The following is a 21,246-nucleotide window of genomic DNA, read 5'->3' on the forward strand; positions in this document are numbered from 1 at the left end:
TTGAAAGTGGTGTCTTGCCACTTGGGAGTGGTGCCTCATCACTTATATGGAGTGATGACTGACGTAGTGACTTAGCACATGAAAGTGGTGTCTCAACACTTGATGACCACTTGAAATTAGTGAGCAACTACTTCAAAGTGGGCAGTCACCACTTGAATGCTGATTCTGGTCACTCGAATAAGGTGTCTGACCACTTGAAAGCGGGAGCTTCCCGCTTGATTTGCAGTGACTAGGTTTAAGCTATCACTTGAAAGTGGTATCTCACCACTTGATGACCACTTGAGAATGGTGAGAAACTAGTTCAAAGTGGGCAGTCACCACTTGAACGCGGATTCAATTCATTGGAATGCGGTGTTCGGCCACTTGAAAGTGGTGTCTCACCACTTGCATGGAGTGATGACTAACGTAGTACTTTGCACATCAAAGTAGTGTCTCACCACTTGATGACCACTTGAGAGTGGTGAGAAACTAGTTCAAAGTGGGCAGTCACCACTTTAGCGCGTTTTCTTGTCACTTGAATGCGGTGTCTGGCCACTTGAAAGCGGGAACTTTCCGCTTGATTGCAATGTGATAAGGTTTTAGTTTACTACGTGAAAGGGGTGTCACGCCACTTGGGAGTGGTGCCTCACCACTTGCATGGAGTGATGGACTGACGTAGTGACTTAGCACATGAAAGTGGCTTCTCACCACTTGAATGCAGTCAGACACCACGTGAAAGTGGTTTTTATACGTGTAAGTGTTGTGTGCACCGCTTCATTGTGGTGTGACAACACTTGTAAGTGTTTACTAACAAAATGTGTTCAAACTCCACTAATATGGTTTTGGTTGCCATCATAAGGTGGTGGGCACCATTCATGCAGCAGCAGTAAAAAGTCTATGGCACTACTATAACTGTTGCACCATGACTAAAAGATGCTACATCACTTGGAAAAAGTGAGCTGCACCACCAAAAACGTTTGCACCTGTAACACCCCTACGATTTTGTAAAACACGTCTATTAGCATTGGGTAAACAAGACTTTTTAGTGGGTGAACACCACTTTGTAGGGTTTACGGTGAAGCGTTGGTGCATTTCTAGTAAAAACTGTTTCTTAAACATTAAAACCTGCTCTGCAAAACATTAAAAACTGGTTCAAACACAATAAAAAGGGTGTGGAAACACAAGTAAAAGTGCTTCAAAAACATTTAGAACTATTGATCAAATTTTAGAAGTGGTTCAGATACAATTAGAGACCAGTATAGTAATGTTTCACCACTTTTTAATGTTGCAGCAGCACTAGAAAGTGGTGCAAAACACCAAAACAAGCTGTAGAACTAATAAAAAGAAGTACAGAAACATAATGTTGTGGCAGTAATGAGTTGTAGCACCAATAAAAAGTGGTATAGGAACATAATGTTGTGTAGGAATATGAGTTGTAGCACCAATAAAAATATATCAATTACCTGAGGCTGCTCAAGAAGGTGGATTGGATGCTTTACATATGAACATCTAGCTAGTCTCTAGCTGCAAACATATTTCTTGTTGGGGGACACCCTCGTCTCATCCGTCCAAAATTGAAAGACTATGTCTTTAACAGTTTGAGTTATGTGAGTTCTCCGTGCATCATCTCTATGACACGCAGATGTAGGGAACGAACCATCGGATTCACTTGACACTATTAAGTGATGTTTGGCTAAATATAATTTTCTTTTGTGGATCCCCATAAGCTTGACAGCTTGCGGTATGCTCATGTCAGTGTTTTGCTCCTTGCTTCCACCATTCACCAACATCATCATTGCTGATTTCTTCACAAAAAACTCATCTGAAGATCTTGGGACCTTCACATGATTCAAAGTGTTGCGGATGTTTCTCAGCATAATTGCTTCCAACTCTTTGGATTTACTCTGCATAGTAAGGAAGCAAGGATGTTGAAGAAGTTCATCAAAGATTTCCTTTCTACCACTTGCATCAAAGATTTCCTTCCCACGGTTAATGTATCAAAGTGTTGTACCATAGATTGACATATCCTTCGTTTCTTTCTTTCATCCATCTCCCCTGTATTGCTTTCCGTCACAAAGTTGACCGTTGCCTTACGTTGCTTTCGTTTCTGAGCAGCCCAATATTCCCTCATTAATTTTCTGCGCTGAAGTTGAGCTTATCTACTCAATGACGATGAGATGATAGACAGTTCTTCATTGTGCTCCATTGTTGCAATACTTTCAAAGGATTGCTCTACAAGCAATATAATACAAATCATAACTACACGCTATACTTTTAATTAATACATGGCACTTTTTGCACTAAATAGCAAGATACTAACAAAGCATAATAAGTGTTTACATACCTCAAGAATTATCAAGTAGAAGAGGAACCTATAGAGATAGAGTTCGTGAGAGAGAGAGAAAGAGTGCTAAGAGAGAGAGAGAGAGAGAGAGAGAGAGAGAGAGAGAGAGAGAGAGAGAGAGAGAGAGATGAGTGCGAGCTCAGACACAAGAGGAGCCATGCTTAGAGAGAGAAAGAGAGAGAGAGAGGGGGCTGAGCGATACAGAAAGCTCAGCAAGAGCTCTGTGAGAGAGAGACAGAGAGGAGCTAGATAGAGCTCCAAGAGAGATCTCAGAGACAAAGAAAGCTCTGACAGGTTGTAGCGGGAAAGAAGCGGTGGACAATAACCCAGCATTCATCAGCAGTAAATTACATTTAGTCTCATTAATTATGGTACGTTAGGAGACTTAATTGAATTACCTTAGGAGAGTGATATTCTTTTTGAGATTTGAAGCACTCTTAAAACACCCACTTTTAAGCGCAAAAAAGAAATGTCCTTGACATTACTTTCCAAGCCACCTATACATGCTTTTATCTATAGATGCTTGATTTGGCCATAATCTGCCCCAAAACACGGCCTCACATGGAAAACTCCAATTTTCTAACCACAATCCAACCAATATATTCCGGCAAAAGAGAATATTCTGAGGAACCTTGGTCTCGACCAAAGTTCAAAACCGGGGATTGATTTTTGTTTTTTGGTGAGTGATTTTAGTTTTTTGGTGAGTGATTTTTCTCATGTACAATGGATTATGCTCATTTTGGGGTCTTAAAAATGTGTTTTTTTCTAAAATAATAATTACAAGGGTAAATCAAGCTACATACTTTTAACGCATTTCCATGTCAGAAAAGTTACATAGAGACATTGCTATATGATTACAATAGACAGTTGTGATGCCACTTATATCCTGCTCCATTTGCTTCCCAATGGTTCAATCCACAAGCCACAAATACTTGGCAAAAGTTCCAATTCTCAACTTTGACCCGGGCAATCTCCACCATATCTCGACTCTGTCGAGTCTTCCAATGATGAGGCTCAAAATGCCAAAAAATCATCTAATGCCATCATGCTAGCAATTGTTGTCTACTTCAAAGTTCAATACCTTGCTAGTCTGAGCTTCAATTGATGAGCCGTAAATTCCTATGGCTTTTATACGCCACATATTTGGCATACAAAGCCTGGAAAGGATGCAAAATTCTCGGATAGCACACTAACCGAGGCAAGTCGCGACCAAATTGATATGGAATTGGCCCCCAATAAAACTTAAATTGACAGTATCTTGGCAACCAAAACTCCCATTGCCAATTTGAAAAGACCAACATGCTCCAAATGATGAGAACTTTAGGCCCATGCACTCACTTTAGCCCTATTTCCTCACCAGTAGATGCCCAATCCGGCACAGGTCTGGAATCTATCCCAACTTCAAGCTGCTATATCTTCCTCACCGTAGTTCCAATCAATGAGCTGTAAAGATAGATTTGTGGAGAACTTTGACTGCTTCAATTATAGTCCATAAAAAACCATATATGTTGACTTCAAAGATAATATCTTTTGGCACCATTAAGATAATCTTTGGACCTTTAAAGCCGCATATAGCATACATTTCACATAAAACTAGGTTGTTATCAAGCCTTCGTCACTGGTCAATAAACACATAGCCTTCAAAGAAGTGTAGCTTGTATCCCTTTGATCATTTCTCATCATGGAAGTGGAGCTGTAGGACATCCACCCCCCTTGAACCTACACATCCTCCGATTTGTGCCAATTGCACTTAATGAGAATATATCATCAAACACGTCGTTCGATGCATATATAGAATTATCTTCTGGAGGTTGACTTGAGCTAAAATCTTCAAGAAAAATCTTGCCTTCTAGCTTCTTTAACAACTTGATCCTTTTTCATGCAATAGACACCTTGAGAACAGTTCCATCAAGCTCACTTATTTTGTATGTTGCATTATCATAAACATGAAGCACCACATATGGTTCAAACCATCATTTAACCATTCTTTGCATAACAACATACTGATTCTTCAAGCTACTATCATACACAAGCACCCAATCCCCATCTTTAATGGCATGAGGTTGTAGTCTGTTCTGTCCATTAAATGATGCTTTATTCTTCAACCTTGTCTCCCTGAGTGCTTAACCAGAGGTTATAAAGTTTATCCCTTATACGGTGATTGATTGAAATTGGTGAGCATCTCAAAAAAAAAAAAACTTTGACACAGACAATTCTTACCCGAAGATCATTTACTACGCTAAAGCACATAAACTAGACATTTTAATGAAAAGTCAGGAATGGAAAATGTCCAAAATGGATGACACCTGCAGATATGTACAAGAAGTTGACCTCAAGGTCCACCATCCAAACGATAGAGATGATAAGTGATATTGAGGATGACTTGCTCTAATTCCCTCTATATCTATATGGTTTGGTATTTATAATATTGGAAGGATCTAAAGATTGCTTATCTTCGATCCTATACATATATTCAAAAATGTAGGACACTCTTTGTGGAAACATCCTATTGGTTTGAAGGACATAGAAGCACTTTAAAACTACTTAAAAGAGAAAAATTACAAAGTCAATTTGTGGCCCCATGTTGATGAAGAGACATATTAAAAGGAATACGGAGCTGTGCCTTGGGTGCTTCCCTTTGAAGAGATTAATATGATTAATATCATAGAATACGATCTATTTATATATCTATAGGATCGGGTGTCTCGTTGAAGAATGTATTTGCTATGGATGACACAAGACTTTTATGATACCAATTTGGGTTGTAAATTGATATATATATATATATATATATATATATATATATATATATAGCATGTTTTTCTCCTTGCTACTCATGATTACTTAATGAGTGGTGTCTTAGATGTTGAATATCATTTAGAAAAGCTATCAAGATATATCTATAGCTCACATATGTTTATATATGTGCTTTTCATAGATGTTTAATATACCTTTCTTGTATTTTTTAAATATATGGATCATATCTAAGGAGATTGATATAAGGTCAACATTGCAAAGGAAGAGAGAATGCATTGAGATCCTTTGATTGGAAGAGAAAGAGCTATCAAATTCCTTTCTGATATCCAAGGCCATGTACTCATCCATCTCATGGATGAGATAGTGATTACAAGTGTTATCAGAACTCATTGGATGACTTGGGTTGGAAGATTCATGGGAGTTTGAAGGGGCTTGTTTGCCAAAGAGCATGACTAGAGGGTTCAATGACTGAGGAATGGGCTCCAAGAGAGTGCATGTATTATTATTAAGAGTACCTTGATCATGTTGAAAAAGGTGCTCCTCATAGTTGGATAATAGAAGAGTCTCTTATATTGTAAAGTGAGGTGTTATGTTTTACACAAGTTTACCAACTCTAGATTTCTTGAACATTTTCACATTTGTTGTTTACAACTCATAGTCTACAGAAAGGTTTGCTGAAGAGTACTAGGAAATTTTTAACCCACAAAGAAGACGAAGAGGTAGGAGATCTATCAAAACTGGACCTCCGTCCATTATTTCATGGTTATCTAAACATATCAGAGATGGAATGCTACAAGGGGGAGACATCAGTGAGTAGAGAGGGATTGGATTTTTCTATGATAGAGAAATAATAGTTCTTCTATGAATATATATTTGTGAAGTCTCAATTTCTCTATGAATATATATTACAAAGTTGTGTGAATAGCTAATATTATTGCTTAAATGTTTTGTGCTTAAATCAATACTTTTAGATATCTACATACAGAAACATGTGGGCCTATGGAAAACATCTTTGAGTCATTTTTTTTTTCCAATGATTCATTACTCAAGATTCTTGCATTGTTTCATCTTTTAGGTAGCAACTAGGTGCAAGTGTAAATGATACAATTCCCCGATTGATGATGAGCTTGGCTATGTGGAAATCTTAGTTGGTATTTATAAAGTAGAGCTTTATTTTTGCAAGCAATGATAGCCGTTTTTTGGCTATCCAAATCTCCATAGTGAGCTACCTAACCCTACCAAAATCACCCAAACACTATGACTGTCCCTACCATTTCATTGTACAGAGGCATGTGTGAGTTAGGGGACTTTCCCCATATCCCTTTAAAATCCTTATTAGCTAGTCACTGGGTTAGTTGAGCCAAAAAGATAAATAAAATAGAAAAAAGAAAATTATATTATGGCCTCTTTGTTTGTAAATATCTCATTGTATATAGGGCCTAAATATAAGGATTTTCATGATTATTTTGGTATTTATTTAAATATTTCTACCTAGGTGTGCGTTATTTATGCTATGTATATTGCGTGATCATTCATAATTTTTCTTACCATTTGCATACTCTTTATTTCATATAGAAATCATTTCATGCAAGCTTTTCTTATTTTTGGTGTAACTCCACTCGAACAAAAATCCAAAAAAACTGATTTTATTTATGTGTATATTTTTTCACTATTGTGATTTTTCTCTTCCTACATCTATTCTCTTTTACTCTCATAAATTAGAACACCAAAAATATTCATCTTTTTATGGTAGCCTCATATAATGAGAGAGATTTATTTTGACCCCTTTATGTTCTTTCCACCTATATTATCTACATTTGACTTGTAATATATTTTTTAAACCCCTCAATATTTGATTTTTTTAGTTGTATTATTCACTTATATAATGAGCTCAACAATATCTTCATTTATATACCCAAAAAATAAGGTCAAAGATGTGTAGCATGCATCCATTATGGATGACTCACTCTTGGAGGCATTCAAAAGGATCATCCAAAGAAGGACCCCACAAGGACTTTGTGCATTGGAAAAAGACAATCGGTTTTGCTGAATTGTTAAAGACCACTTGCTCTTTGAATTTGAAAAGGTGATAAAGACATGAATTGTAGCTCGTGAGCTGAAATTTTGTCTCAACATTTTTCATATTTTTATGAGGTACGAGCTGTGCGCTATGATCTTATTGGTGGACCCTAGTTGGCCCATGCCATGCAGCCACACTCCCCTTCCACTTTATCATTTTCCTCTTTCACACACACTTCTCCACTCATCATCCCCATCTCTCTCACCTCTTCTCTTTGCACCCTACTCACCTTCTCCTCAACCTTGAAGAATAAGAGAAACCATGGTGAACTCATGCCTCCTACACACACTTCCATCCCAAAAATGACCACCTAATCTCAATTTTCCTCCTCCAAATTACCCATATTTAAAAGAAAAACATAGAATTCAGACTTTTCACTTGAAGAACAACATGATGGTGATTGATTACTCATCTTCAATTACCTTGGCTCCCAAGGAAGGCCAAGAGTGGATAAAAAGCGTACCGTCAAAGCTAGTAGACCATCAGCAAGCGTCAATTTGGTCCTATTCAAGACACTTGGAGCATCGACATTGTAAATAATCCATCTTTTCTTACCTCTTAAGAATTTTTCTTTCTTATTTGTATCCTACATGGATACTCCCATTGTAAATATCCAAATCCATTTGTAAATTAATAAAAATACTAACTCTACTAATCTACTAGCACTAACCCACTATGAAAAGTCCTATCACCTCTATTTCACTCCTCTTTATTTTATTCATTTCACCCCGACAACTTCTTGATAATTCCAAGCAAAAAATAGATAAAATGTTGAAAATATAACCCAATCATGGTTAGAGGAGTAACCGTAGCCCTCAAAATTGGTATAAAAGGAGGGTGTAGCTAGCACAAAAGGGGGAAGCCATAAGCAAGAGCACTACACTATAGCTTTAGAGGCAAAGCTCCATCTCTTGAGAAGAAGCTCTTGAGTGGAATCTTATTGGCTTATGCACATGTATGTGTTGTATTAGGGGTGATTAGCAAGGGAGCTCTATGTCATTGTAAGAGAGAGTGATCATTTAATTGAGAGTAGAAAGACTATCATTTCTCCTACTAGTGTAGGCCCAACATTTGCTAAATCAAGGAGGGTGGATTTGGACTAAGCATGGGTACTTTGTCTCTCTTCAATCGTGAAGTCATGACCAACAATGATGTGTAAGTGTCTTGGTGTTTTATTTAAGTTCTTGAAAGTTTGTCTCCAGGTGTTGTTATCAATTTAGCCATAAATCCCACATGCTATAAGAGGGCGACCGGGTGGAGAGGACTTCCCTGGCCTTAAGACAATGATTGGGGTGGATTTTCTTGTGATGTGTTGTGGTGAAATTTACTCAAGCTATGACTCTCCACCTCAAGAAAAAAAGACTTAGATGACTTAGATGACTTAGCGACAGACGGAGAGTTGCGGTGTAATTTACTCAAGTTATGTTGAACAAATACTAATCTCACTTTGATTGGTCATGAAAGATTTGTAAGAAGATATTATTGCAACAAGCACCCCCTTCCCCCTTCTCTCTCTTTCTTACATATATATTCATGTCTGCCTGATCACTATCGGTATATTTCAAAGCAACCTGAGCACACACTCTCTCTCTCTCTCTCTCTCTCTCTCTCTCTCTCTCTCTCTCTCTCTCTCTCTCTCTCTCTCTCTCTCTCTCTCTCTCTCTCTCTCTCTCTCTATCTACGCATCCTAGTTCGCATCAAAAGCTAGATAGTGCCCCAAATCTGTGTAGGGTTAGGTTGCGATTTTGTGTGTGTTTGTTTTTTTTTCCAACCCCAACACTGAGCAGCACAGGAGCCTAGAAGAGTGCTTAGAGGCCACTCTTCTTGTTGCGCACCCCGGACCACCTCAAATTGGTACCCCCACGGAGGAGGGCTTGTGTATTTTTTGTGTAGAATCAACCTTTAGAATAGTCAAGTAGTTTGCATGAATCATGAGAATTTGTATGATCCTTTCATTCCCATTGCAAGGCAAAAGGTGCACATAATTGTTAGTACTAAGTTGCAATTTCAACTAATTCGTAGAATTTTGGCCCCTCTTAGGTTGACCGAGATAAAAACTTTGATAGATCCTTTTATTTTTTCTCTCATTAGGTAGTACGACCTTAGTTTGGACGTTGTCAGGAGTTTTTTGGAGCAAGGGATTGCGCATATGTACATATACATGCATGGTGCATCAAATAAAGAATTGCCCATTTTTCAGAGCCAAGTGGTTACGTGGGGCCCACATGTGTACATATAGGACATGGTGTACATAGTGCATCGATTTTCACTATTACCAGTACCACTGTGTTTTTTCTACAATAAGGAGGAGTTGGTAGCGTGTAAAACTTCTCGAGGAAGCTATCCGCGGGCCGACGACATGAGGTGAGCAGGTGCGTCAGATGGCATCTACACTACAAGAGGTTGTGTGCTCTTGTGACGCTGTTAGCGAAAGAAATACACTGGGTTTTTATAACCCCCGACGTCGCTAAAACCGTCGCTACGAGAGCGTCGCTATAAGCGTCGCTATCAGCATCGCTATCAACATCGCTATATAGCGACGCTAATAGCGACGGTTATAGCAACGTTTACAGTGAAGACTATAGCGACGCTACAGAGCCATAAATAGCGACGGTTATAGCAACGCCCGAGAGATTTTTTTTTTGGTGGCAGGGCATTGAAAGCCCTACCACCCATCAACCATATTGTACTTGATTCACTTTTTAAAAAAAGTGCAAGGGTAGATAATAGACCCAAAATAGTCACCCACAAGACGCATTGTTTGCAAAATTGACAATTGTACACATCATAGGCAAAATGAATTGATTGGCAAATGTAATAATGACAATTGTACAACATCATAGGCATAAAGAATTGATTGGCAAAAGGAACTGCGGTGACAAATGTAATAATATACATGGTTCAAAAAGACGTAAGCTATGAGAAACCCTAAACTAATGCTATCTAGCTACGGCTAAAGTGACGTCGTCTAGTCAGATGTCTCATCACGTCCAAGCGGCGTATCTGTCCGATTCTGCAAAAAAAGACAATAAGACAGCTTTCAATAAGTATAAACATATAACGACATTTATAAAACAATACAAAAAATAAAAAAGAGTAAACCCTAATACTAACCATGCCGCCGTGAGAACTGAGAATGTCCATCAGGGCGTTTAAGCCCTTCCTGCCTGCGTACTCGCGCTCGTACGGTGTGGGATCACGTCCTGTCATCGACCACTGTCAAAACATACAAAGATTTCATTATGTTAGAATTAAAAAACTCATAAACCCTAAAATATCGAACATAAAGAGCAATGTGAAAACACTTACAAAATTGGCCTCAAATGATGCCCATCCACCGCTCCCCAAGTGGTGCGAGCTCCCTACCTCTACTCGCGCTCTGGCTGCATCCTTTTGTTGCTTCCACTTGTCGGGATTCTCGCGCGCTGCTTTCTTTGCATTCTTCCAATCTTCTTTGGCCAGCCAATCTGGCCTGTTCCACCCATTCTTGATTGATTTTTGCACTTCGGAACGCTTGTGTTTGCAGTATTCGCGCATTCGAATCTTCATCAGGTCTTCATTGAAGCGCTGATCCCGTGTTGGAACGGGAAACTCATCATGAAGTATGCTGATGACTCTGTTTTTTAAATCACTTGGTACTTCACTCCATTTGTTTAGTATGTAGTGTCTAAACAACTGAGAGCAAAGACCACGCATGCGCGAGATCACCTTCTTGCCGTCATCATCCATGATGATGCCGCCGCTGAAGTCGATGGAGTAAGACAAGCCCTCTGGCCGGTGACGCGTGAACCTAGGTGTCCCGGCAGGGGTCTCTAGCGGCGTGTCGATGGGGGTATGGACGTCAGGTGTCTCCACCGGCGTCTGGGCCCCGAAGCGAGGAGTGTCGAGAGGGGTGTCTCCTGGCGGAGTAGGTAGAGGTGTGTAGCTTCTAGGAACAGTCAGCCGTGCAAAACCTGGCGTAGATGGCGATGCTGTGGCTGGTGTGGGGGCGGGCAAAGAAGGGGAGGGTAAAGAGCCTCGTCGAACACGAGGCGGTGTGGAGGCATCGGTGGCGGAATCCCCACAACAACCGCCACCGCCACCGCCACCACTAGAGCGCTGGTGTCTAGACGAGTGTGAAGCTTGTCTCGTCGACGCCGAAGCTTCGGAGCGCGCCGAATGCTCCGAAAGAGAGGGAGATGCGAATGGAGTAGGAACGCGCGATGATGCGCCAGAGCGATGACGCTCCACGTACCACTGTCTCTGCTGCGGTGACAAAGAATAAAGAAACTCCTCATCATCCATACCTGCATTAAACACACGAATATTTAAAATTAATATTGAATGAATAGAGTAGACAATGACGCAAAGACCATTAAATACAATGACGTAATGACGCATATAAATACAATGACGCAATGAATCGAGTGATAGAAGAGGCAAGTCGAAAACTCAGAATTTTCAATCAAAAGATGTGAGCGCGAGTAGAAAAGAGCGTTATACACCATGGAAGGTACTTAGAGAGCCAGAGCTTTTACAACACGGAGCAAAATTGTTCAAATACAATATTTGTGGCTTTAAGAGATCTCTCTCTCATCCTCGCATAACTCAGCATAACTTCCTATATCTATATAGAGCTCTCCGTTTAAACACATATCCTCTGTTTCATTTGTAGCTCCCCTGCATGCACCCCATATAGAGTAGTAGCATCTTGATGCTCGTCTGGCACCACCGCAGCGGCTTCTGATTGAGCATCTTCTCTGATCTCCTCCATTGATGTCGTTGTGATTGGCACATGGTAGCCTTCATACGTCCTTGCACTACGAGGGGCTACCTCTATGACGTACCACCAGTTTGATGTAGACTTTGTAGGATGAAATATTACCTGCCAGAGCCACATAACTTACATGAGAGCTTTCAAGCACATAACTTGTAAAAGGGGGATGTTAACTATTTACATACTTACTTGTTCACAATGCTCGGGTAGTACGAAAGTGTCTCTTAGGTCAGTCCATTTCTTAGTAGAATCCACCTCAAGAAAACCAGACTCTCCTCTACGCACAGTAGCGTTGCGACCCTCCATGATTATCTTGAACCATTGCACGTCGAACAAGTCGACAGAAAATCCTTTGTAATCGATCCTCAAAATCTCTTGCAGCGTGCCGAAGTAAGTGAGTTCCGCCACCACAGGATCTGCATCAGAGGAACGTCGTCGACTAGACTGTTCAAATTTTGCCATGATTCCACAATCTTGAGTAAAACGCTTTTTGTCGATTCGTTCCACCCTAAAATGTCGAACTTTACACCATGCTGCTGTGTATGACTTATACTACAACGAACAAAAATTATGAGTGGCCGTTCAAACGTTTAGAAATAAAGTCACTAGCTAGCCGTACATTGCAAACTTACCTTGGTCGCGCAACCCCGAGAGTACTCCCACTCTTCCTCAGTCACTTCGTCACTGCATCGTTGTGCGCTTTTCAATTGGTTGTGCAACCATCTTAAGCTCATGAAGGTTGGTAGGCTCTCCAGAACCGCTGGATAGTGCATCGGTGGTCGTCTTCCCCGTCTCCACTAGATTCGTGCCCTTTGTCGCTCTTGCTTTGCATCCCCATATTGTGAAATCCACTTTTGCATCACTGGATTGTGAAGCATGCAAAATCGGTTGATTTTAGCCTCTAGATCTTCCGTCATCTTCTTCTCAACACCGAGATTGCACATGACAATCCCAGATATGTGCTCATCATCTATGGTTCGCCATAGCGTGTCCCGGGATTTATCAAATCCGTCTAGCCACTCTCCAATGTACACTAGGGACTTTGATACCACCAACCTTCTGCCATGGTACCCTCCGGACATGCCTTTTGACGCACATATCCCTTAAGCGTTTTCATGAAACGTTCTAAGAAGAACATCCATCTGGAATGAACTGTGCCAGCTATTTCCACCTCATCAACTATGTGAACAAGAAGATGCACCTGAATGGTTAGCATTGTAGTAGGAAAATGTTTCTCAAACATGCACACAAGCTCCGCAGCATTTAGTTTGGCGAATGGTATGGAGTCTACGTTGATCTCCTTTTGTGAGATCCATTGCACCAGCTTTGCAAGTTTGTAGATTGTGTTACGGATGTCCAGAGACAAACATCCCTCAATGGGAACCGGTAAAATAAACTGTAAAGTATGTGCAGCAATGATATTAAAGTCCACATTTTATGCAATGATATTAAAGTCCACTATGAACGTACCTGACACATTTTATGCCAATCGTGTGACTTCAAACCGGTAAGCTTTTCTTCTTTAGTAAAACACGTTCGGAGCGAGTGCATTACGCCAGTGGGGGTCCGCAAAGATCGAATGGTCTCTTTTACTTTGCGTTCTTGGGCTCCTGTGAAAATCCATGGTGCTTTGGGGAGTTTTATCGATCCATCAGACGCTGTTTGCGGCCAATATTGCTCCATACGATCCACATTTCTAAGGTCAACTCTGGTTCCCAAAGTATCTTTCTTGCCGGTCAGATGGTCCCATAGTAGATTACCCACATTCTTGAATATGTGCATTGGATCGAGCAAGTGATTGATCATGAGTCGGGGCCAGTATGGTAACTCGTACCATAGAGATAGTCTCTTCATCCGTGGAGGCAATCCGTCATCGCACATCTCCTTCTGCTCTAACCATGCTTGTGCAGACATCCGTGGTGGCTCTCTTCCCAAAAAGCCGTCGCGTAACACATGATTCTCTGGAAGATACGCTTGATGACCTTCGTAGATTTGCTTCTTCAGTGAGGGTGCCCTACGTGCATTCAGTCTAGGTCCACATGTGACACATGCTCTGTATCCGCTTGTTTGAAGCCTTGCATGTATACACATGATAATAGATCAACTATGGGAAAAAACAAGATTTACAGTGTCTGAGTGAGGAGTGTCAATAGATCACCTGAGCATTCTGTTAGCCCGGGATAGTCATGCATGGTCCACATTAGAATGTCTCTGATCAAAGCATTCCGTCGTCCTGTGTGTCGGCTCATATCCACCACCTCTATGCCAATCCACAATTGTTGTAGCTCTTCCAATAGTGGACGAAGATACACATCCATATTCCCCACTTTATATCGCCCTGGCACAATCAAGCTTAGCCATAGGTGCCCCTTCTTCGTAGTCAACCACGGGGGAATGTTGTAGTTGACGATGACAACGGGCCATACACTGTAAGATGTTGATCTTTGACCAAATGGATTTACGCCATCCATAGCCAGGCCTAAGCGCAAATTTCGAGCTTCCCTGGCAAAATCCGACCATGTTCCATCTATATGTTTCCACGCTACGGAATCTGCAGGAATTCGTAGCACACCATCCGAAGATTTATTCTCCTCATGCCATGATGCTAGGGCGGCCATGGACTTACATTCGAAGAAATGCTTGATGCGAGGAAGCAAAGGGAAATGTCGCAAAACCTTTTGTGGAATTTTTGTCCCGTGGAGATCTACTCGATATCTTTCGGAATCACATTTCGGACACTTCTCCATGTCTATGTATTCCCCTCTGAAAAGAATGCAGTCATTAGGACAAGCGTGGATAGAATTGTAATCCATCCCCAAGTTTCGCAAAATCTTTCTTGCTTCATCTCGGGAATCTGGCATCACATTGTCAGCTGGTAGTATGTGCTCTTTCAGCAATCTACACAACATAAAAATATGATACAGTAGTGTAAAAATCTATCAGATCATTATACATTTAGAGTTTTATTAAAGTAAACTAATTGTAATAGATCACCTGAAAAGCGTTGTGACGCTAGTGTCACTCCATCCAAACTTTGCCTGCATGTTGAGAAGAACCAGGAGTGCCTTCAATCTAGACATACGTGCTCCATTATACAATGGCGTATCGGCTTCACTTTTCATATCATCATAGATAAGCCTTTCTGAATCCATGATCATCTCGATCATTTCATCAATCTCGGGCTCAAACATTGCCTCGTTGGGAATGTGCTCTGCATGATCATCCCCCGAGCTGTCAGAGGCTACATCTTGTGGCCTCACATATGCTGCTTGACCAAAGCGCCTGCGAACACGTCTATTGGGTTGCAAGATTGCTGCTTGTTGGCCAGCGTCAGAGCCCGACGAGTTATAATTGGCAACAACTCGATCTATAATAGATGGATCGAACTCGCCAAATTCACGAACGTGCTGCAAAGAAACACGTCTTGTCCGTCGCACAGCATGCTTGCATTGATTACAAGGACATAAGACCCTCCTTGAGAGATAGGTGTTTTGGTTGGACGGTCCCACATCCTCGTCACTACTCATAATGAGGATAAAAAACTTATAACCTGGACAACAAATTTAATATTCTATTGGCATTCTTCATCTTATCTCTCTCTCTCTCTCTCTCTCTCTCTCTCTCTCTCTCTCTCTCTCTCTCTCTCTCTCTCTCTCTCTACCTCACATTCTCTAGTCATGTCCAATCCCCGCACACCTCGGTCTAGAGGTGCACGGAGATCAGAACCACCGGGTTATAATCTCGTCTTTATTGGTCAATACCTATATTTGTGGGTACAAGAAATCTACACACCCACGTCTACATGATACTGCATGTAGTGGACAAAACCCCTTTGCCTCTTCTCTAGCTGTAGCACTTCACAGCATCTTAACATCTTTTCACAGTAGATCTTTTCACTGTTCGTCTAACCCTAAACCCTAAACTGTAAGTAATTCTTGCGTGGACTCGATCTAACGTAAATAAGCGTAAATCTAAATCAACGTAAATCTAACTAAAAATAAACCTAAATCTAATTTAACATAAGTCTACATCTAACCTAATCTTTAACGTCTTTTGGGATAGTTTCCTACGACGTTAAAACTCTCTTCTTCTTGTGTGTGTGTGTGTGTGTGTGGGTAAACCTAAATAAACCTAAGTCTAATCTAATATAACATAAATCTAAATCTAACGTAAATTATGTTATATTAAAAACAAAGAACTAAACTAACAGGGATTATAAGAACCTTAAAACTGATTTAACACATAATTTTTCACATAACTCGGCAAGAGTTGGCATTCTCATCACTAAAGATGTGAGAGTTAACTTCCGGCAGTGACGCTGCCTCATCTCCATCCACATCTGACGACAGCAATTGGCCCTTTAGACCGTTCTTTCTCTTGTTACTAACTTTGAAGTTGCTGTTGAATGACTAGAGGTTGTCTAGATGGTCATTGTGTCGGGGATGTAGTGACTCTTGCCGCCCTGAAGATCCACCTTCTTCCCTATCTTCTGAAGACATTTCACCAGTACTTTTGGATCGACGGAGCCCACCATGAGTGAAGGCAGCAATACCCTATATTCCATTGAGGGCTTTCTTCACCCGCTTCATGTAGGCATCGCAGTCTATGGAGACCTAAATCTAATCTAATATAACGTAAATCTAAATCTAGCGTAAATAAACGTAAATCTAGTTAAAAATAAACCTAAATCTAATTTAATGTAAGTCTACATATAACCTAATCTTTAACATCTTTTAAGATAGTTTCCTACGACGTTATAACTCTCTTCTTCTTGTGTGTGTGCGCGTGTGTGGATGTGTGTGCCAATAAAAAGAGATAAATGGTATAACCTTTCTATCACCCATGCCAAGTATGATAGATTGATTATGCCATTTCCCTCTTGAATAATAGGTCTTGAGTTCAACTCCTCGTCGGCTAGATCTTTAGGTCTTTTAATTTTAATTAGTTTCCTACGACATTAAATTAGTTTATCTCTCTTTCTCTCTCAATGTGTGTGCGTTTTTTTGGATCGTATGCATGTTTTCTCTCTCTTTTCCTCTCTCAATGTGTGCGTTTTTTGTTTATGCATGTTCTCTCTCTCTTTTCCTCTCTCAATGTGTGCGTTTTTTGTTTATGCATGCTCTCTCTCTCTTTTCCTCTCTCAATGTGTGTGTGCATTCTTTGTTTATGTATGTGTGTGTGCGTTTTTGTTTATGTTTGTACTCTCTCTCACTCTCTCTCTCTCTCTCTCTCTCTCTCTCTCTCTCTCTTTCAAAAACACTGTGTGTGTGTGTATGTGTGTGTGTGTGAGAGAGAGAGAGAGGGAGAGAGAAAGAGGGGAAGGGAACATGAGAATGAGGAGAGGGAAAGAGCATACCTGGCTCTCCTTCCTCTCCTCGTGTGTGTGTGTGTGTGTGTGTGTGTGTGTGTGTGGAGAAGAAAAAGAGAGAGAGAGAGAGAGAGAGAGAGAGAGGGAGAGCGTTACCTGCTCCTTGCTTGAGGGCGCCGAAAAACTCAGATATCAGATCTGAGTTTTTGGGCGCGTTCGATTATTTTTTTAGCCCAGCCGGCGTCGCTATGAGCGTCGCAAATTAACAAAGAAATTTGCGACGCTCATAGCGACGCCGGGATTTTTTTTTTTGAGCGTCGCTGTGTGAGCGTCGCTAATATGAATAGCCTCTTGTAGTGCTAGTGGCGTCAGGAGGGCGAACGGGGTCAATATTTGCACGCGGATAAGGACGGACACAACATGGGTGTTTTCTTGTAAGAGTTATGCAGAAAGGTCAACATTAGGAAAACTTTTTGGGGCCACTTCACGTGGTTGCGAGACGCATTATTGAAAAGAAATGAGTGCCAGGTATGTAGATGATGCAAAAAGGTGACAATTATGTACTGCGAGGTCAATTTTTTGGCCTATTCGGGGTCCGTTTGAGGTCATCTAAAAGGACAAGGGTGCCCAACTAATAAGGCTAAGTGTGGGAACTGAAAAAACTGAGAGAAGACCAGAAAAAACGTGGAGAAGAGAGGAGGAACAGCCGCAGGTGTGTTTTCGGGGTTTTTGGAGCCTGTTTTGGTCGTAAACTGCTCATCCGAGGTCGGATTTGAGCACTTTGACATTGTAGACTGGGGTTTTGGGCCGTTCCAGACGCGATGGCGTGGTCCATTTTTCCAAATTCTTCACTCTTTTTCTGCTGTTTTGGCTGTGTAAGTTTCTCCTATGAGCGAAGCTTCTGCTCCAATTTGTGATTGTATCTGGTATCTTTTACCCATATTGTGTGAGCTATTTTCCCCATTGGTGTTAGACCAAGCTGAATTGTATCTAAATATCAGGAATTATCCTCTTTTGAGCTGAGTTTTTTGGGTGTGTGTGTGTGTGTGTGTCTGTGTGGAGTGGGCAAGTGGATAGTCTCTTTCCTCTCACTCCAGAGGTGTGTTCCCTATCTCGGCCAGGTGTGTTGTGTAACCCGAGTGGTGCCCCATAGTGTGTGTGTGTGTAGCATTCTAAGAGTGTGTGTCGGGTTGTTATAGATGCGCTGTGTGTGTTTTCATCCCGCTCACATTCTTTTGGCGCCCCCACGGAGGATCTTCTTCGAGTACCTTTTGCTTCGAGCTTCAAGCTTCGAGATTCGGGCTTACAGGTTGTAGGTTGCAGATTACAAGTTACAGGTTACAGGGACAGGAACAGGTACAAGTGATTCGCACAGGTACAGGTAGCTGGAGTACAGTGATATACTAGCAGTGGTGTCACTTGCAGTTGTTGTGGGTATGCATCATTTGGCGCCTGTTTGAGCGCATTGTCTGTTGGATTGTACGTTACTTGTGGAAACTGCCATGGTATGCCTTTGTGGAGCCATATATGGTTTTATTTGGCAGTCCCAGCCATTTCTGAGACTTGGTCTAGAAGATAGTCATTTCTGAGACTTGACTATACGCGATTTGCATTAGCCTTCGTGTGAGGGTCGATAGCGTGAGGTTTTATTGAGATGGGGGATTCTCAAATGTGGAGATCCTTTCGGTGATACAGGTAGCTAGAGCACCCTTTTTGTGACCTCGCCATAGGCTATGTACTAGTGAGTCCTATTTGATGCTCGGGTTGTATTGTTGATAGTTTATGCATACATATACAGTCTATATTTTGGGTTCCTACTGCTCTACTTCTAGGGAAACTCTGCCAAAATTTTTCTGAGTTGTGATGGATGGTTTTTTGGTCTTTTGAGCCATTTATGCTGTGATGCTGCTGAAATTTTGGCAAAATCAGAGGATAAGTCAGGTGTGCCTTCTTGGGAGCTGCATGGTTGGCTTTAACGAATGATCAAAATGGCCCTCAATTCACTCCATTTCATTTAACTCAAAGAATCCAGATAAATGTTCATGTGTCCAGGAAGATTTTTTTCCAGCAGTGCATAGTCTTTATGTTCGGGCCAAGAAGATTACAAGAGATCTTGGAATGTCCTTTGCCTGTTCTAATTCCGATGATCAACTATGAAAACTCATTTAATGTGCATGTGTTTGTCCTTATCTAAAGTTGAGCTCCATTGAAGTTTCTGGGAATTGAGTCAGTAAAAGTTTTGGGTTCTTGCACGTGTGTTTAAAGGGGTTATCAAAGTATTGTAACTTGGGTAGCCATGGCTTTCTCTTATCCGGAGTTTCATGGAAGAAGTGATGAAGATGTGGAAGAATTCTTGGAAAAGATGGAGGTTGCATGCATTAGCAACCAGATTCATGACCCTGCGCAGATGTTACGCCTTCTCCAAATTTGTTTGAAGAGTGATGCACGAGTTTGGTCTAAAGCATTTGAAGAGGAGTTGCGTGTGGCTGATCCACCTGTAAGGTTGAGTTGGGACAATCTACGACATGGGTTGAAAGTGGAGTTTGTGAAAATAGAAGATCCTGACAAAGTGTGGCAAGAAATATAGGGTTTGGTGCAGAAGGAAGGTGAGCCAGTAGATACGTACATACGTAAGTTTTCATTGGCATGGGAGAGAATGTGCAAGGCCTTAGCACCATAGGTACCCCCGCCTGACATGATGAAGAAGGACAGGTTCTTGGCTGGTCTTTGGGAGAATATACGTAGGAGAGTGGAGCTAAAGAAGCCTAGGACATATGAAGATGCATTGGAGGTAGCAAGGAACAAAGAGTGGAAGTTGAGGAAAATGAGACAGTTAGGGGTGGAGTCTTTGCCCATGAGGTCTGAATTTCATCCTATAGAGTCTTTACAAGGTCGCATGTCAAGGTTTCATCATGAACCAGTGGTTCATGTTACTACTCAGGTTATGCCAGCAGTGGTCACTACATCGGTGCAAGATGATGGGCTAAGGCAAGACATGAGGCAAGTGGTAGATTTGATGAAGAATCTAAGCCTAAACATGCTAGGTCAAGTGGGAAATAATCGAGGTCGAGGGAGGTATGCAAATCAGCCAGGAGGTGAAGAAAGACCTAGGAATGGTGTTGGACAAAGCAATGGTAGATTTTGGAGGCAGACGCCCACATGTTATAATTGTGGAGAGTTGGGTCACATCAGCCCGCAATGTGATAAGCCACCAAGGATGGGGGGAGACATGTATCCATTGCCAAGACAGGTGCTAACTAGGTCAAATGATTATGGCATCGAAATTAAGGGAGATGAAGGAACCAATGGATTAACCCAAGAGGAAAAGGGAAAGACAAAAGTGCTAAGTGTAGTCACCTTGGAGAAGGCATCAAAGCTAGAGGATACATTAGTGATGCCTATTGGGAAGAGGACCATAGAGGATAAGGAAGGAAGAAGTGCCCCAGGTCCTAGTAAGAAGAAAGGAAAGAGCCATGAAGGCGAGGATGTCAAGGCCAAGAGGAAAAGGAGAGCTCGTCGAAAGTTTCATGTTTCAGATTTTCCACTAGGGGATGGTCAATTAAGCTATGACTTGAAGGAGGATCTAATGAGCAGGAAGGCAGATGTTACTTTTGGGCAGCTTATAGAGATGGTGCCTAAGCTAAAGCGACAGTGGAAGAGGATGGTTAACCCAATGGAGAAAGAGCCAGAGAGAGGTTCAGTAAAGGTGTTGGCAATGGATGAGCTACCAGACATTTGTCCAAGAGTAGATGTGTGGCATAAAAGGAAAAATTTGGGACAAGGTTATGTGGATGGCGGAGCCCAAATATGCGTCATAACACACTCATGCGTTGAGAAGATGGGTCTTACAGTGTCTGGGGTATCAGGTTTCCGGATCATATTGGCAAACCATCAGAAAGTAAAATGTTTGGGAGTTGTAAAGAGCTTAGAAGTGGAAGCATACGATGTAAAGGCAGTGGTTGATTTTCATGTGATTCCAGCAGGGTTGGGAGCATATCCTATTATACTGGGAAGACCATGGT

The sequence above is a fragment of the Adiantum capillus-veneris genome, chromosome 20 (assembly GCF_014529385.1).
Source record: "Adiantum capillus-veneris isolate H3 chromosome 20, ASM1452938v2, whole genome shotgun sequence".
NCBI lineage: Eukaryota > Viridiplantae > Streptophyta > Polypodiopsida > Polypodiales > Pteridaceae > Adiantum > Adiantum capillus-veneris.